Source organism: Balaenoptera borealis (genome assembly GCF_965194805.1).
Source record: "Balaenoptera borealis genome assembly, chromosome: 9".
NCBI lineage: Eukaryota > Metazoa > Chordata > Mammalia > Artiodactyla > Balaenopteridae > Balaenoptera > Balaenoptera borealis.
The window spans coordinates 4857702-4876226 of NC_138873.1; the positions used below are offsets into that span (position 1 = coordinate 4857702).

General features: G+C 42.3%; 1 long non-coding RNA gene across 1 annotated transcript in view; it reads right to left on the minus strand.

Annotated features, from left to right (window-relative positions):
- Window positions 1–18525, minus strand: part of LOC309634521 — a 170735-nt gene that overhangs the window by 107276 nt on the left and 44934 nt on the right. The window contains exon 2 of the long non-coding RNA XR_014248174.1: window positions 15988–16133. This is a non-coding gene — a long non-coding RNA (uncharacterized lncRNA). The remainder of the gene's footprint in view (window positions 1–15987; window positions 16134–18525) is intronic.

The following is an 18525-nucleotide window of genomic DNA, read 5'->3' on the forward strand; positions in this document are numbered from 1 at the left end:
TAATCTTAACTAAGTGTTAGGAGAAAGCCCTTTAAGTAAATGTATATTAATGTGTTCCTGGCTAATAATTCATTAGCCCTTCAAAGGCATCTGGTATTTTTAGGGTCCAAAGACAACCCAAAAGGTTCATCACTTTGTAGGCATGTTGATTTCAAACAGTGTGATACAATAAAATGGAAAAACTCAGGCTAACGTTGACCAGGAATCAGCCTCCGGGTATCAGCTCCCTCAAAAGCTTAGTATTTCCCAACATCGTCTTCCACTCCTGAAACCAGAGATCCTCTGAGGGTTTTGAATGTAACTTCCATGCCTTGTTGGCCAGTGTTGTCCACGTTAACCTCGTTCTATGCAAGCCCCTCCTCCCCATCAGTCATGTAGCACAAACACAGAGCTAAGAACCCTGTCCTTACCCCTCCTGTACTTTGTTACTTGTCTTGCCATGACCTGGGGGGGAGGACTGCCCACACAACTGTGCATGCCAGGTCAGTAGGATATAGCAGTAACAGTGCCTGAAGTGTAGGAAGTCTCCTCGTGCCGGACGGAGTTACTCTGATTTCTACCAAACAGCCAAAAAAACCATGTTTGTCCCCACTGTGCCAAACACAAAAGGCTAGAATTGTCCCTGGATTCCTCAGCATGAGACACTGTGATTATGAATTTGGAGGGACTCAATCAGATTGACCTGGGTATGACTCTCAGATCCATCATTTGATACTTTGCCATTTTGGACCTGTTATCTAATCCTTCAAAGTTCAAGTATCCTGTTCTCTAAAATGGGCTGGGAATGGTAACTGCCTCCCTGGAAGGGTACACTGAGATCAGACGGGTACCAGCTGAAGCCGACACCTGCACTCACAAGGGGGCTCAACACACGTGAGCTGAGCTGGAGTCACTATGGTCGGTGCTGTCGCCACCACCTCCAGGGGAAGCAAGACTTCCGAGTCCTTTCCAAGCTCCAGGGGTGCCCTTGGGCATCCCATGCTAGAACCGGGTGAACTGCCTTCTGTTCCTGTGTCTACATCACCCCTCCTCACAGTTAGATGCCTTCCACTCAGTCCATCACCAAGGGATGCACTTCTCTAATGCTCTCATGCACCAGCCTGCCCATTCCCTCCAGTCTGATGGTTTTCCTAAGAGGGAAACAGTTGTTTCTAAAAGGTGAAAATTCGAGTGCGTGGATGACAGTGAAGCAAAATTTTCATCTCCTTCCGATACTTTTGTAAGATTTGCCGGTCAGTGACCACCAACATCTTAGAATAACAGCAGCCTCACCGCCCCCCAACGCCCCGCCCATCTCTGTCCCCTGCACTTGCACCTGTCACTCTCCACAGCCAACTCCCACCACAAAGCCAAGATCCGCTGTCTCATCTCTGCTCCTTTAAAAGATGTGCTGTAAGTGAAAAGCTCGAGGCATTAAGAAATGCAAAGATCAATCCTACAGTGTGTTTAAGCAGAGCAAATTCCATACGAAGCCCTAAAATAATGACTGTGTCAAGGCAAATGGTTTATCGCCGGCAACTTGGTAGCAGATAAAATTATAGTATTGGAAACTTGACAGTGGAATAATACAAAGGAAATTAAGAGAGGGGAAAAAAAAAGACCCAGTCTCTAATCTGTGCTGCTTTTTTCAAAAATGTACTTAGGATCGGCTGTCCTGCAGCAGAGCATCTGAGACCGGTGAGGCAAAAGATGACTTTTGGCAGCAAGGTTACCAAACGTAAAATAGATAGCTAGTGGGAAGCAGCCGCATAGCACAGGGAGATCAGCTCGGTGCTTTGTGACCACCTAGAGGGGTGGGATAGGGAGGATGGGAGGGAGAGAGATGCAAGAGGGAAGAGATATGGGAACATATGTATATGTATAACTGATTCACTTTGTTATAAAGCAGAAACTAACACACCATTGTAAAGCAATTATACTCCAATAAAGATGTTAAAAAAAAAAAAAGTTCTAGCAAAGTCACAAGCCAGTTGACTGTGCTAAAGCCTGTTTCCTGGAGGGCGTTGCCCCCATTGTGTGGTTTCATAGAAAGGTTTCAGGGAGGCACCGGAAAATGTCAGCGCACGTCCTCTCCCTCCACTAACTCCTCAGCTGTCTATCCCATCCGCCCTGAGAGCCCCAAGATGCATCCTTCCCTGTGGGCTTGCCTTCCATGTTCCCGCCTGCAGGCATTCCTTCCTGGTCCCTTCAAGCTAGAGGGGGAAGCTGAGCCGGTGTCAGGCCTTGTCATTTAGACAGAGCGCAGACACCCTACGGTGATGTCACAAGCCACGGCACTTCAGAGATGTCAGCTACCAGCAGCCCAATTCATCAGGAAACTAGAAATATGACAGTCCTTGGAGATAACGTGGAGAGACTAGCAGAGCCAACTTGGGTTTGTCATATTAAGAAAAATAGAGGCGGGAGGACCGTTTCCATAGATAGTCTAATGAGTTTTGAGTAGGGAAGAAAGAGTAGCAATGATTTTAGATAGAATTGCCGCCTAAGGCTCTCAGATCTAACCGGTAGCAGACTCTGACGACCTCACGCGCCATCTCCTGCCTCGCTCCAGTTCAGAATCTATAAAGCTCTAACTAGGGCCAAGGTCAGAATAGTTTTCTTAAAACCAGGAACTAGATCACAGCATATTTCATGAAGTATTTTTATCAGCCCTAAAATACTGTGCCATCCTATGACAGCAAGAATGGGCTCAGTTAAGCAAATATTCCTAGAGCACTCCCTCTGTGTGTGAGGCCCTGCTGGGGGCTGTGAGAGAAGCAGGTTAAGAAACACATCATTTGTGTCATTAAGACTCACATCATTCGTGCCATTAAGATTCTCAAATTCTATTGGAGCAATTAGACACAGACATAAATGACCATGAAATATGGAGCAAAGGGTAAGTGTCGTTGAGAAGCATAAGATGCTGCAGGGATTCAGAGAAGGGGGAGATCACATCAGGTTAAGGACTGAGAAAGGCCTCAAAGGACAGAAGATTAGAAATTATCTCAAAAACAGAACAAACAGATTAGTGAACTCCAGCCTGAGGGAACCACATAAATAAGGCATGGTCATAAGAAAATGCAGGTATAATGGGTATTTATCCACCTAGTCATTAGTTAAATCAACATTTACCATGGACCTGTTATATGCCAGGCCCTGCTCCAGGCATCAGAAGCAGAGAAATGAATAAAGCAGACGCTCCCGGAGCTTGGAGACAAGTCACACGTCCATCGATTAAAAAATATCACAATGAGTGACAATCAGAATAGGGCAACAGGAGAGAGCATGACATTCAGACGAGATCTGCATATTATGGACCCAGCCACGGGAAGGAAGGATTCCTGGTGGAAGAAAGAGGTGGCAACAGGCCTCAAGGCGGAAATGACCTTGACTGTTTGCAGAAGGCCAGCGTGGCCGGAGCAGAGACGGGGACGGGAGAGGGGGTCCAGGGAGGACAGAGACAAGGCCACATAGTGCATTATGTTAGCCAGGGTTCAAAGTTGGGACTTTGTTTTAGGTGAGTTGGGAGTTCTGTGAAGTGTTCTAAGCAGGAGATGACGTGATCTGATTCACGTTTTGGAACAAAAACACTTCGTGCTGTGTGGTCATGACTAGGAAGGCAGCGGGGACTCCTGAAAAGAAGGGAGAGTTGTTACAAGCATGTTGAGGTGAATCTGGGTTGAGATCAAAGGGAAGAGCAGTAAATTGTTAAGGAAATTTGCTGAGTTCACATTGATAGCATTTGCTGATGGCATTGGTCTGAGCCCTGAAGGAAAGAGAAGAATGAAAGAAAACTCCAAGACTTTTACCATAAGGGACTGGCTAGCTAGTCTAGCTTATGAGATGGGGATGCCTGTGTGAGGGTAAATTTAGGAGGAATATTCTATTTTGTCCTAATTAAATTTGAGATTACCGTAAGTATTCATGGTGAGATGCCAAGAAGAAATACACACATACACAATTCGTTTTGAAAGAGAGATAGAAAAATAAGGTAGTAACTGGAAGAAGACGTAAACTTTTTTGTCTTAAGACAAGAAGTATTGGAATATTTTCATATAATTTTCTCCACCCAAATACAGTAGATAAACCAAAAAATATATGCCACAATTCATAGCCATTTCTGATACAAAAAGGACATAGAACAATTAACTGTAATAAACCCAAAAATGCAAGTTAGAAGAAGAATGAGGTAATACTTTTCCCTATAACAGAGTGGAAAAATACAAAAAAATATAAATAACACCCAATGTTGATGTGGGGTGTAAATTAGTACACAATTTTTTTGGAGTCAGTTTGGAAATAGCTATCAAAAGCAGTTAGGTCAAACAATTCCATTTGAAATTTATCCTGTAGAATCAAAAATGAAAATGATTGTATAGGGAATTCCTTGGTGGCCCAGTGGTTAGGACTTGGCCCTTTCACCGCCAGGGTCCACGTTCAATCCCTGATCAAAGAACTAAGATCCCACAAGCTTCCCGGCATGGCAAAAAAAAAAAAAAAAAAAAAAAAAAAGCATGTATAAGGATACTCATTGCCTCATTTTTGATAAGGGAGTAATGAAGAAGATCATTTTACATCTACAATACATTAAGAAATACTGTCTCAACACACTGACATGGAAAGATGTCTGTAGTTTAAGTGAAAAAAAAGGCAATTTGCATTATAGTGTATAGCGTGTGATTCTAATTTTATCATAAATATTTGCCTATGCATATGCAAAATGTTATAAATGTGAGCAAGAATCAGAAAGGCGCCAATCGGACGACTCACTAAAGCTGGCGTTGGGAATTGACAAGGGGAAGGGGGCGTATCTTCCTTCTCACTTTGTATATTTCAGTATGATTGAATTTATATAATAAGGAATATCACTTTTCAAGTTTAACATTAGAAATTAAAGATAGATATTAGAAATTTAGACAAGATGGAACACAAAGAGTAGAGCTCAGAGCACTAAACAAGCACCTTCTTAGTGCTAGTGAGGGTGTGGAGAAACGGTCATGCTCACACCCTGATGGTGGAGGGTTAACCTGGCATATTTCTGGAGGGCACCCTTGGCAATATGTATGGATGTCTTTGAAGTATTTATATACTTAGATACACTAAATACACTTCTAGGAATCTATCCAAAGGGACAATTCAGATACACAAAGATTTATAGAAAAGGATGCTCGTTGCCATGTTAGTTATAATAGTGAAAAATTTAAAGAAACTTATTATTTGATATTAGATTAATCATTTTGTAAATTACATTCAACGGACCAGAAGACAGCATCCAAAATCACATTTCTGAAGATTATTGAATCGTATGGGGAAATGTTTACAATATGTGCTAAGGATAAAAACACAAGACACACATTGCTTCACACAGCATAATCCTCATTTTACACACACTTAAATGTATATACATCTATTAACATGAGGAAAAACTCATCCAAAAAGTCAACAGTGTTGATTTCTTGGTAAGAAAATTAGAATTTGTTTAATTTATTCTTTTTATAATTCTAGTTTTTAATTTAGTTTTAAATTAAAAACTAGTTTTTAATTTAAATTAAAAATTTAATTAAACATTTAATTTAAATTAAAAAAATTAATTTTAAATTAAAAATTAGTTTTAGTTTATTCTTTTTATAATTCTATAATTCTAGTTTTTCCTAAATGTTCTTCAATGAGCATTCATTCCTTTATAATCAGAATGACTTTTTGATATTTTTTTGTTTCTTTCTGGGTTTTCTTTATTTTTATTGGAGTATAGTTGATTTACAATGTTGTAAATTACACACACCTGTTAGTTTCAGGTGTACAGCAGAGTGAATCAGTTATACATATACATATATTCACTCTTTTTTAGATTCTTTTCCCATATAGGTCATTACAGAGTATTGAGCAGAGTTCCCTGTGCTATACAGTAGGTCTTTATTAGTTATCTATTCTATATATAGTAGTGTGTATATGTCAATCCCAATCTCCCAATTTATACTTCCCCCCCTTTCTTCCCTGGTAACCATAAGATTGTTTCCTACATCTGTAACTCTATTTCTATTTTGTAAGTAAGTTCATTTGTACCAATTTTTTTAGATTCCACATATAAGCGATATCATATGATATTTGTCCTTCTCTGTCTGACTTACTTCACTCAGTATGAAAATCTCTAGGTCTATCCATGTTGCTGTAAATGGCATTAATAAGAGAAGAAGTAATAAATTAGTACACCTGTCTGTCCCAAAGCTCATTGGATTTTTTCTTTTTTTTTTTGTCTTTTTGCTCAACTTGAAAAGTCTCTGAAAATAACTCAACTAAAGGGAAAATTACCTCAATAAAGCAGCTGCATTTCACACATTCCTCACTGACCACTTTCTACACATTCCCACTCATCTTCTTGATGTTGAGACGCATTAATGTTCGGGGTCCCCTGTCCCTGGGAGATATATGAGCCCGAGCCCAGCAGCAGCTGTTAGTACAACAGAAGGGCATTCCTCAGCAGGGATTGAAATGGATGTTATTGACTCAAACGTTGATTGCGTTACAGGCATGTAAATCACGTGCACACGTGTGGAACCAAAGGGTCCAAGCGGCAGCGAGCCGAAGTCTGTGTAAATGACACCTTGTCAATGTTCATCCTCCATCCCTAAAGCAAGTCTACTTCCAGCAAAAGTTGGGTCATTCTGCACATAACCCAAACTGATTTCCATCCGATGCGTCCTACACCACAGGGACTTCGTGTGGCCCGGGTGTAATGTAGATGCTGCGGGTGCTTCCAACAGCCTAAGCCTCAGCTGGAACCCAGAGCAACAAATTTAATACTCTCAGGTCTCCTAACAAACCCTCCTTGAAAAGCCCCTGGCTGGTCTGACAGTGACAGAATTGCACAAACTCTTCTTCTCTGAATTCATATTCTTAAGCTCAGCAAGAGTCGTGTTATTAGTTCATGTTAAAAAGTTACCAAAGTAGCTTAGCACTTGACACATTTTGTAATTTCATCATTAGAACAGCTCTATGAGTCAGAGAGCCTCTAGTATCCCCATTTTATAGATGAGGAACTGGGACTCAGAGAGTTTAGGAAAAGTGCCCAAAGTCACACAGCTCATAGATGGTGGAGGTGGGATTGGAATTCAGGCGATCTGGCTCTGAATCCCCATGCATATCTGCCGTGTGTGATATCCACCACATGGGTTTTAACAGTACCAGTGTCATGGGACTATTGTGATACAATATACAGAGTGCTTATCTTTTACTCGGTACAATGTAAGCTTTCAACGAATATTAGCCACTGTGATTAAACCTCCAATAAAAGGCTTCAGGAAGAGAGAAGGAAGAACCAAGCTTTCCAGGGACTTCTGTTACCATCCAACCCTCTGTCCTACAGTCATGTCCCCCTTAGTACAAGGTGACGTTGAAACCACTTTGCCAAGTGGAAGCTGCACATCTTCATGTGTCTTCAAGCTCTGATGGCCCCAGAGAAGGAAGAATCCAGAGAGAGTCTGGGCAAGTGTTCAAGTTGACCCTGTGTGATGTGACCTGGGTGGGCAGCCTCTCCGTGCTGGTGGAGTGAGATAATGAGTCCTGCCCTCATTGTCTTCACATGCTAATCAGAATTAATTGGCAAAAATCATTTTCAACTCTGGGTCCTCTACATCTTGGTGCTTAATTACGATATATCATTTGCTCGGAACAAGTACTTGGACCCTGGAAATGAATCCTCTCTCCTTATCCCTTTAATGAGGATTCAGTCCTGGACTTGTGCTCAATCACGTCTTCTTGAAATTCAAGGGAAATAACAAATGGTAATTTTTCTCTCTCATTTCTTAACCAAATGGTTTAAATAGGATAAAGAGCCGTTTTTAAACCACAGACATTTTTTTTTCTTTTACAAGCCCTGTAAGGTTGTTCATTTAGTGGGACAAATATTGCTATATGGTCCGGTCACATACCTTGAAGTTACGGTACATTCTAGTCTCTTCCATCAGGGTCATTTGATGCTTTAGTTGTAACCTTGCTACTTGTCAACAGAAGCCACTCGCTGCTAAGCCATCTTCAACCATGTTGCACAGGACAAATGCCCATATGCACGACCCCACCCCTTCCAATTACATGTGGTGTTCCCAAAACACCTGATGTTGCCTCTCGTCCCTGCCTCTTTATCCTCTAGGCATCTTTGTTCTCAGTACTGAACAGAACTACAGTTACAACGACTGCAAAATGATATGCCTACAAAACAACTAGGACTTTGCATAAAGAAATCCACTCATGCGCCACTCAGCTGATCTTGAATGCCTGAGTACACTTACTTGGATTTTATGACAGTCGATCTAGAAAGGGCCTGGGTGGCCCTCCCACCGGTCACCCCTCCCCCATCCCACCCAAGTTTCTTTTTTTTTTTTGCAGAAAATATGACTTTATTATATGGATGCAGGCAGGTCTTACACATCTAAGCTTTTTATTTATTTGCTATTTGTTCCTTCACCTTGTCTTTTTTTAATCAATATTTTTTATTGAAATATAGTTGATATACAATGCTGTGTTAATTTCTGCTGTACAGCAAAGTGATTCAATTATACATATATAACACTCTTTTTTATATTCTTTTCCCTTATGGTTTATCATAGGATGTTGAATATAGTTCCCTGTGTTATAGAGTAGGACCTTGTTGTTTATTCATCCTGTGTATGAAAGCTTACATCTGCTGACCCCAAGCTCCCAATCCAAGTTTCTTTTAAGTCAAATGAAACTATTACCCTATAAAGGCTTTAAAATGCACCTGTCTTCAGCATCTCTAAGCCATTATAAAAACCACACAACTAATCCCTTGGCATATGCCCAGACCCTAAACGCAGGAGGCGATTCAGGCCTTCCCATCCTGCAAAACCCTTTGGGGTGTAACGTGATGAACATCTCCTGGCCTCCGCGGTTACCCCAGGCTCCGCGGTCAAGATCCCAACCCCCCGCATCCCTTCGTGCCTGAGCCTGGCCGGCCCACCCACACTTCCACCAGCACTTCCAGGATGTTGCTGAAGGACGGATCACAGCAGACAACCCCAGATTCAAGGGTGCCTGAAGGTTAGAGCCTTAACAGGCATTTGCATTTTACAGATGGAAGAGTAATGCAGAAATAATAAGAATCGTTCCCCAGATAACGGGATGAGTCAAGAGTTTCCAGGAATAGCCTGCAGATTTCCATATCCTATTACCGTTCAACATCACCACCAGAAGACTTCTGTGAGGGCATGGTGACCTCACACATGTTCTCAGCCCAAAAATATTTGTCTTGAATCCTGTTCCAAATCTTCTCAAGCTGTAATAAACTCAGCTTGAAATCTTTTTTTTTCTTCCATTTGACAACCAAAAATCAGTGCTAAAATCTTACTTTAAATGTGTATTTATTTATTTATTTGAAACTTTCTTTGGAATTACCAGTCATAAATCCAGGGTACAAAAGGCCTTTCTTTCTGGCCAGATTTATGAGAACACTGAAGGCGGTCTGGAAAGTTGTGCATTACGTTGTCAGATAGGCAAGTGCTACTGAAGGGCCATCAGCTATTATATTTGACACAGAAGATGAGAAAATTCTCCAAGGCCTGGAAATGGACAAACGTGGACTCATATGAATAAGGAGGGAGGGGGGAGGGAGGAAGACCTACCTCAGTGGTAATTACAGACCGGTCAATGAAAGTTTGATGCTTGATTAAATATTAGAATTTATTCCAAATAAAGGAATATGTGTGTATTTTGCAAATACACACTAAGAATCATGATTGTAAAAGTGGGAGAAAATCCTGTCTAACTCATTCCAGCTCCTCCTCTGACAATGACGGGCCTCAGAGCTACGGGTTAACTGAAGAGCACAGTCTATCAGGGCTCAGTAAGAATTTTAATTTTGAAAACAACAGAGAAAGGCAATAGTCTAGGAGATTCAGACAGGCTCTCACGAGCCTGTAGGGATGCTGCAAGATAACAATGCCCAATGGAGTGAAGGGAGGAAGGCAACCCATGGTTCTCACTGTGCTTTCCTTTTTTCTTTAATTAATTTTTATTGGAGTACAGTTAATTTACAATGTTGTGTTAGTTTCTGCTGTACAGCAAAGTGAATCAGCTATACATATACATATATCCACTCTTTTTTAAATTCTTTTCCCATATAGATCATTACAGAGTATTGAGTAGAGTTCCCTGTGCTATAAACTAAGTCCTTACTAGTTATTTATTTTATATATAGTAGTGTGTATATGTCAATCCCAATCTCCCAATTTATCCCTCCCCTTTCTTTCTCTCTTGGTAATCATGTTTGTTTTCTACATCTGTGACTCTATTTCTGTTTTGTAAATAAGTTCATTTGGACCATTTTTTAGATTCCACATATAAGCGATATCATATGATATTTGTCTTTCTCTGTATGACTTACTTCACTCGGTATGACAATCTCTAGACCCATCCATGTTGCTGCAAATGGCATTATTTCATTCTTTTTTTGGCTGAGTAATATTCCATTGTATATATGTACCACATCTTCTTTATCCATCCCTCTGTTGATGGGCATTTAGGTTGCTTCCATGTCCTGGCTACTGTAAATAGTGCTGCAGTGAACATTGGGGTGCATGTCTCTTTTCAAATTATGTTTTTCTCCAGATATATGCCCAGGAGTGGGATTGCAGGATCATGATTTTCTATTTGAGTGGATGGTCAGGATGAGGAATTGCAGGCATGTTTATAAACAATGCCAAGTTCACCTGTTAGAACACAAGAAAGTTTTCAAAGCAACCTTGATGAATATGATGTATCAGGCCTAAAACCACGATGAAATTTAATAATGACACAACTCAGTGTAAAAAGAAAAGTTTAAGCATGTTGCATCACTAGTTCTACCAAGAGAAGACTACAAATGCAGTGTCCTTATTTTAAAACACATAAAGTAAATTAAAATAATGAACTGTTGCCAGGAAGGAGTCCAAGGTTGTCTTCCTAGGTCATTGGCCCACCAACACTTCTAAGTAAATGAATGGGAGCTTCCAAAGTGCCAAAGTGGGTATTTTGAACCCTTCATTTGCTAAAAATTAAGCATTCCTTCCAAAGTTTGTTTTGCCATGTTGATTTCCTAACAAAATACATTGTTATAGATAGTGCAAAGACAAATGTCTCACTAGCCCCAGTGAATTATTTCAAATTCCTAATTGATGTAATATGAACCAATGAGTTCCCTTAGTACCAAGAGAGGGTGTATCAGCCTTTTCCTAAAGCATGTTCTAGTGGAACTCTAGTCCTAGGAAATTCTATGAAAAAGGTCTCCAAAGACAAATGTAATAACAATAATAAATAATAACCTTAGCAACAATTAACACACACACACACACACACATACACATGCATGCACACACTACTTTATACCAGGCACTGTTCTAAGAACCAATACACCTGGGAAGCCCAGCACACCCCATCTCCTCTTATCCACACACAATGTATACTGACTGTTTACACTATGACAGGTCCTATAGCAAAGGAACCTATTTAACTTTCTTGTGCAAAAGCCAAAAAAACAAACATGGCGCTCCACACCCTTATAAATGCCAGCCCTGCTGCAAAGCCTGTGAGGTCAATTGTTCTGGATGTTGAACTTGGGAGGGGACCACACTGCTGAGGGTAAAGTTAGCATGACAGCAAGCAAACCAACAAACCCCTAGGGTTTTGTGTGTGTGTGTTTGTGTGTGTGTGTGTGCTACACACATACACATACGTACACACATGCATATACACACAATCGTCATATAAATTCCTCTTCTGTCTTTAAACACTGGGACTTGCTAGTGGTTTGGTCCCAAAGCCTCCTTACCCTCCACCAAAACTCTACTATACACACACTCATACACACTCCCAGAGCCCACTGGGTGTCTGTTGCCATCCAATTTTAGCTATGCGCCATTTGCATCAAAATATCAAGGGAGCACCCATGCAATATGCCTAGATCCTACAGTGTCTGTACACAAATAATTCCTTTTAACACCAGTGTAGGGGAACAGAGCTTCATACACCATGGATATTATTTGCTGTTTTTCTATACCCACTTAGGGCTCAGAAGAACATGATTTGACTGAATAAATGTCAACTCGTGTAGTTGTTAACTATTTTATATGATGTATACATCCAAAAAGATGTTTGACTAGTTGGTAGCTCTAATGAAAACTGCACTTTAGAACATTTCTAGCCATGATATACCGTCCCCAGAATAATTCAGAAAATTTCAGACTTAGCTGCCATCACGACCAAAGTTGGCCTTGAAAAGTCAGTCCTCTATTTAAAAGAAGTGCTTTTAAGTCACCTGCAGAGTCTGGGGGACAAGTTTTCATTCTGCTGCTGCATTTTTCTGGTGTCTGCTCTCTTCAGAGGCTGAATGAAGGAAAACTGTATTCCCCGCAGGCCCTCCCCCTTCCTCTGGGAGCACACGTTCCTGATCAGACGGTGTTTTGTTTGGTACTTTGAGATGGAGAAAGAGAGAAAATAGTCTGTAAAAAACAAATTTCCAGGGGCTTCCCTGGTGGCGCAGTGGTTGAGAATCTGCCTGCCAATGCAGGGGACACGGGTTCGAGCCCTGGTCTGGGAAGATCCCACATGCCGCGGAGCAACTAAGCCCGTGCGCCACAACTACTGAGCCTGCGCATCTGGAGCCTGTGCTCCGCAACAAGAGAGGCCACGGCAGTGAGAGGCCCGCGCACCGCGATGAAGAGTGGCCCCCGCTCGCTGCAACTGGAGAAAGCCCTCGCACAGAAACGAAGACCCAACACAGCCAAAAATAAATAAATAAATAAAATTAAAAAAAAAAAAATTTCCAGAATGTTCGTCTTTAGGGAATATTTCCTCCCCACTCCATTGCCGATCTCCCCCTGTATCTGACCCTCCCCAGCTCTCGCCTTTAAATCCGGATGGTCAGAAGATTCTAATTCATTGTCCTTTCTTCCCAACTGAATGCACATTTTACAATCCACCAACCTTTAAAAACCACTAAATGGCTGATAGTGAGATTTGCAGAATTCTTTCTTCTTACCACTGTAAATCTGAGTAGGTCTTTAAAAAATCTCTGATTTTTAGTACCATTTTTCTAATTATTGATGACACTTCCATCATCTCCTCATCTTTTATCTTCACAAGGTGTCTGCTCCTTTTTCAAAATCTGAGCCTCCCAGCATAAGGAAAAAAATCCCACATAAAGTGTCTTTTAACATGAAAATATAACATAATTTTTATATCAGGTAAACTTGATGTACGAAATCTGATTCACTCACTCTTTGCAGAAGCTTTGATGCCCGGAAATCAGTTCGGAGAAATTGGAAAATCTTAACAAATATCCAAGGAAACCCAATAACTTCTAACCAGGATATGAATTGAGGTCAAAGATGTTTGGGGCGGGGAGACACAAAGCTGGAAACTGAATTATCGTAAGAAGGGGTTCATGAGTTACCAAAGATACTTGAACATCATGTTTTGTAAGCTATGTAAGTGCTAATTATTAATATTAGTATTTTTATTAGTGCCCTACCCTTCCTTGTTTTTGAGCAGAATTTTGTGTTTCACCAGGCACGGTCTTGTTAAGTGAACGAGAAACAAGAGTCTGGACTTTCCTTATGTCATATAGAGTGAATTTCATTTCTAAATGTTCCTAGGTTGTTTTAGAGGGCTCACAATGCTTTTCCGCTTAGTGGCTTGGATCTCCTGGATAATTTATTTAAAAGATTTAACTGGCCTCTTATGGCTGGAATCCATTTTAATCTCTAAATTGACCACTCTTCTCAATTGAATTTAAAAATGAAGAGACTGGATGCTTTGGACTGGAATAGTGACTTCATCCACTAACCTTGGCCTGGGGGTCTTAGCAAAGCAGCTCTAGGCCGTGTCCTTGACCCTACTCCTCAGACTCAGTCCCACAGAGAGTGTCTAACAGGCATCTGAGCCCAGGAGTCTAGTCATGACACTGGTGAGACCTCAGACAAGTACTCCAGTTATCCAGAATGGCATCGTAGAAACTTCAACACAATGAGACGTCTACTACACGAGAAACAATGTGCTAGCAATTCCAGAGATCATAGGAAAAAATCAAAATGTCCTCGCCTACAAATTGTTTACAGTGTGATAAGGGAATAAGACATCGCCAAGTTAATGTTAATAAATCAAACTATGATAAATTCTAAAGTGTAAGAATAAACAAACGATGCGCAGCTGGGGAAAAAAAATAATTCCAACAGAAAGGACTGAAGAGATATGTTTGGGGTGAGACCTTATAACCCGGAACACTGGGTCCTCTCTCCCTTTCACCACGGGACCCAGACTGCAGACAGTGGGAGACACGTGGCTTGGAGACACCACAGGTTCTCCATCCTGGCCCAGAATGAGTTTGGACTGCATGGGTTTGGGTGATTTCTCACATTCACCCAAGGAGGGGTGCAAAAGCTTGCCAAAAAGTGTAAAAGATAAAATCAGCTCTTTATGACAGGGAGACTGTTTTCCACCCCCAGAGGCTGGTACTTCTTCACCTCTTTATCACCAGAGGCTTGCAAATAATTGTTCATCTAGTTCCCATACCTCAGGGATGGGTAAGACAAGCTGAGCAAAGTATAGAAATCTCTTCGTATTAAATTATGAAAGACCTATTACACGGATAATGTCTTCTTGTAGTGTAATTTTATTTTCTTTGTCGTTAAGTGATTTTTATTAATCTATTCTTTTGGTTATAAATGTAGTACATGCTAATGTATAATGTTAATAAAATACATTAAAAGTATAACAAATTAAATCACCTCCAATCCCTCCACTCAGAAATGATCACTCTTTTACATGATGGTGTTTTCTTCTAGCTTTTACTTATGAAATATTAATTAATGTTGACGTCCCATAAATGAGTCTCATAAGTACTCTTAGAGGTTTCCCTTAAGCAATTCTACATCTCATGGTTTTAAACTAGAAAATGTAACAGGATGTACGTGTCCATCAAGAAAAAGATTATATGGTAGATAAAATGAAACACAAAACATTTAATTCGTGACATGATCATCTTATGGGCAAATATGTGATAACAATAAAATTCCTAAGATATTAAAAATAAAGTAACTCTTAAGTGACAACTAGGATCTATAACTAGAAAGTGGATGAGATGTGGCAGTGAATTTCTTTGTTTTAAAGATAACCGAGGGGCTTCCCTGGTGGCACAGTGTTAAGAATCCGCCTGCCAGTGCAGGTGACACAGGTTCAAGCCCTGGTCCAGGAAGATCCCACATGCCGCAAAGCAGCTAAGCCCGTGCGCCACAACTACTGAGCCTGTAGTCTAGAGCCCGCGAGCCACAACTCCTGAAGCCTGGGCACCTGGAGCCCATGTTCCACAACAAGAGAAGCCACCGCAGTGAGAAGCCCGCTCACCGCAAAGAAGAGTAGCTCCCGCTCGCCGCAACTAGAGAAAGCCCGCACACAGCAACGAAGACCCAACGCAGCCAAAAATAAATAAATAAAATAAAATAAAAATAAGTAAAGATAACTGAATCATTTCCTGCTAAGCAAACCGAGGGGTTCCACACTAAAGGATGGATCTACCCCACAAAGTGCTGGAGGAGAACCGGAGACCCTCCCGAGGACAGAGTCTCAGACGGGCCCTCCTCTGCCAGAGCTGACCTCCCCTCTTCTCATTAAAGAAACTGAGTCCAGGGTGAGAGATCAAGGGAATTCTCAGAGGGGACCTGGTGCACAGACCAAGCACAGTCACCTCCTATTTCTCAGTTTGATGAGCAAACCACCTCCAAGAATGCTCCTTCCTCGTGAGCTGGGGCTCGCTCTGGACATTCCTGGGTTCTTTCCATGACCACCATTCAGGCTACCTCCCACAAGCCCAGAGAGGCGAGTACAGGTGGTGTGCTGAGTCAAGCTTCCACCACATGTCTGCTAACACATTGTCAGCAGAGCGATGGAGAGAAGTGGCCAGAACAAGATGGTCCCCTCTGTTCCCAAGAACCATCTCCCATATCTGACTTTCCAACTCACCCATCAAGGCAGAGCTGCTTCCACACCAGCCAATGACAGCACGGGTTTCTCCCACTCAGTCCTCACTGGGTGGATGGTTAACTTTATGTGTCCACTTGACTCGGCCATGGTACCCAGATGTTGAATCAGACATGGTCTGGATGGTGCTGTGAAGATATTTTGAGATAAGAGTGACATTTAAATCAGCAGACTTTGAGTAAAGCAGATCACTCGGCTGGTAGGGGCAAGATGGCGGAAGAGTAAGACGCGGAGATCACCTTCCTTCCCACAGATACAGTAGAAATACATCTACACGTGGAACTGCTCCTACAGAACACCCACTGAACGCTGGCAGAAGACGTCAGACCTCCCAAAAGGCAAGAAACTCCCCACGTACTTGGGTAGGGCAAAAGAAAACAGAAATAACAGAGACAAAGAATAGGGACGGGACCTGCACCAGTGGGAGGGAGCCGTGAAGGAGGAAAGGTGTCCACACACTAGGAGCCCCTTTGTGGGCAGAGACTGCGGGTGGCAGAGGGGGAAGCTTCGGAGCCACGGAGGAGAGCGCAGCCACAGGGGTGCGGAGGGCAGAGCGGAGAGACTCCCGCATGGAGGCTCGGCGCCGAGCAGCACTCACCAGCCCGAGAGGCTTGTCTGCTCAGCCGCCGGGGCGGGCGGGGCTGGGAGCTGAGGCTCAGCTTCGGTCGGATCGCAGGGAGAGGACTGGGGTTGGCGGCGTGAACACAGCCTGAAGGGGTTAGTGCGCCACAGCTAGCCGGGAGGGAGTCCGGGGAAAAGTCTGCAGCTGCCGAAGAGACGAGAGACTTTTTCTTGCCTCTTTGTTTCGTGGTGCACGAGGAGAGGGGATTCAGAGCGCCGCCTAAACGAGCTCCAGACACGGGCGCGAGCCGCGGCCATCAGCGCGGACCCCAGAGACAGGCAGGAGACGCTAAGGCTGCTGCTGCCGCCACCAGGAAGCCTGTGTGCGAGCACAGGTCACTCTCCACACCGCCCCTCCCGGGAGCCCGTGCAGCCCGCCACGGCCAGGCTCCCGGGATCCAGGGACAACTTTCCCGGGAGAACGCACAGCACGCCTCACGCTGGTGCAACGTCACGACGCCTCTGACGCCGCAGGCTCGCCCCGCCTCCTCCGTACCGCTCCCTCCCCCCGGCCTGAGTGAGCCAGAGCCCCCGAAGCAGCTGCTCCTTTAACCCCTTCCTGTCTGGGCGGGGAACAGACGCCCTCAGGCGACCTACACGCAGAGGCGGGTCCAAATCCAAAGCTGAACCCCGGGAGCTGTGCGAACAGAGAAGAGAAAGGGAAATCTCTCCCAGCAGCCTCAGGAGCAGCGGATTAAAGCTCCACAAACAACTTGATGTGCCTGCATCTGCTGAATACCTGAATAGACAACGAATCATCCCAAATTCAAGAGGTGGACTTTGGGAGCAGGATATATTAATTTTTCCCCTTTTCCTTTTTTTGTGAGTGTATATGTGTATGCTTCTGGGTGAGATTTTGTGTGTATAGCTTTGCTTTCACCATTAGTCCTAGGGTTAGGTCTGTCCGTTTTTTTTTTTTTTTTTCTTTTACTTAAAAAAAATTGTTTTTCCTAATATATATTTTCTTAATAATTTTTTCCTTATTTTCTATTTTTAGAAATTAAAAAAAAATTTTAATAAGTTTTTTCATATTTTTTATTTTAAAAAAATAAAAATTTTTTTCTTAATAAATTTTTTTCTTAATAATTTTTTTCTTATTTTTTACTATAAAAATTAATAAATCTATTTTTAAAAATTAAAAAAAATTTTTTCTGAATACATTTACTCTTAATAATTTTTTTTCTTATTTTTTATTATAATAGCTTTATTTTATTTTATTTTATTTTATCCTCTTTCTTTCTTTCTTTCTTTCTTTCTTTCTATTTTTTTCTCCCTTATATTCTGAGCTGTGTGGATGAAAGGCTCTTGGTGCTCCAGCCAGGCATCAGGGCTGTTTCTCTGGGGTGGGAGAGCCAACTTCAGGACACTGGTCCACAAGAGACCTCCCAGCTCCACGTAATACCAAATGGCGAAAATCTCTCAGAGATCTCCATCTCAACATCAAGACCCAGCTTCACTCAATGACCAGCAAGCTACAGTGCTGGACACCCTATGCCAAACAACTAGCAAGATAGGAACACAGCCCCATCCATTAGCAGAGAGGCTGCCTAAAATCATAATAAGGCCACAGACACCCCAAAACACACCACCAGACGTGGACGTGCCCACCCGAAAGACAAGATCCAACCTCATCCACCAGAACACAGGCACTGGCCCCCTCCACCAGGAAGCCTACACAACCCACTGAACCAACCTTAGCCACTGGGGACAGATACCAAAAACAACAGGAACTACGAACCTGCAGCCTGCAAAAAGGAGACCCCAAACACAGTAAGATAAGCAAAATGAGAAGACAAAAAAAACACACAGCAGGTGAAGGAGCAGGGTCAAAACACACCAGACCTAACAAATGAAGAGGAAATAGGCAGTCTACCTGAAAAAGAATTCAGAATAATGACA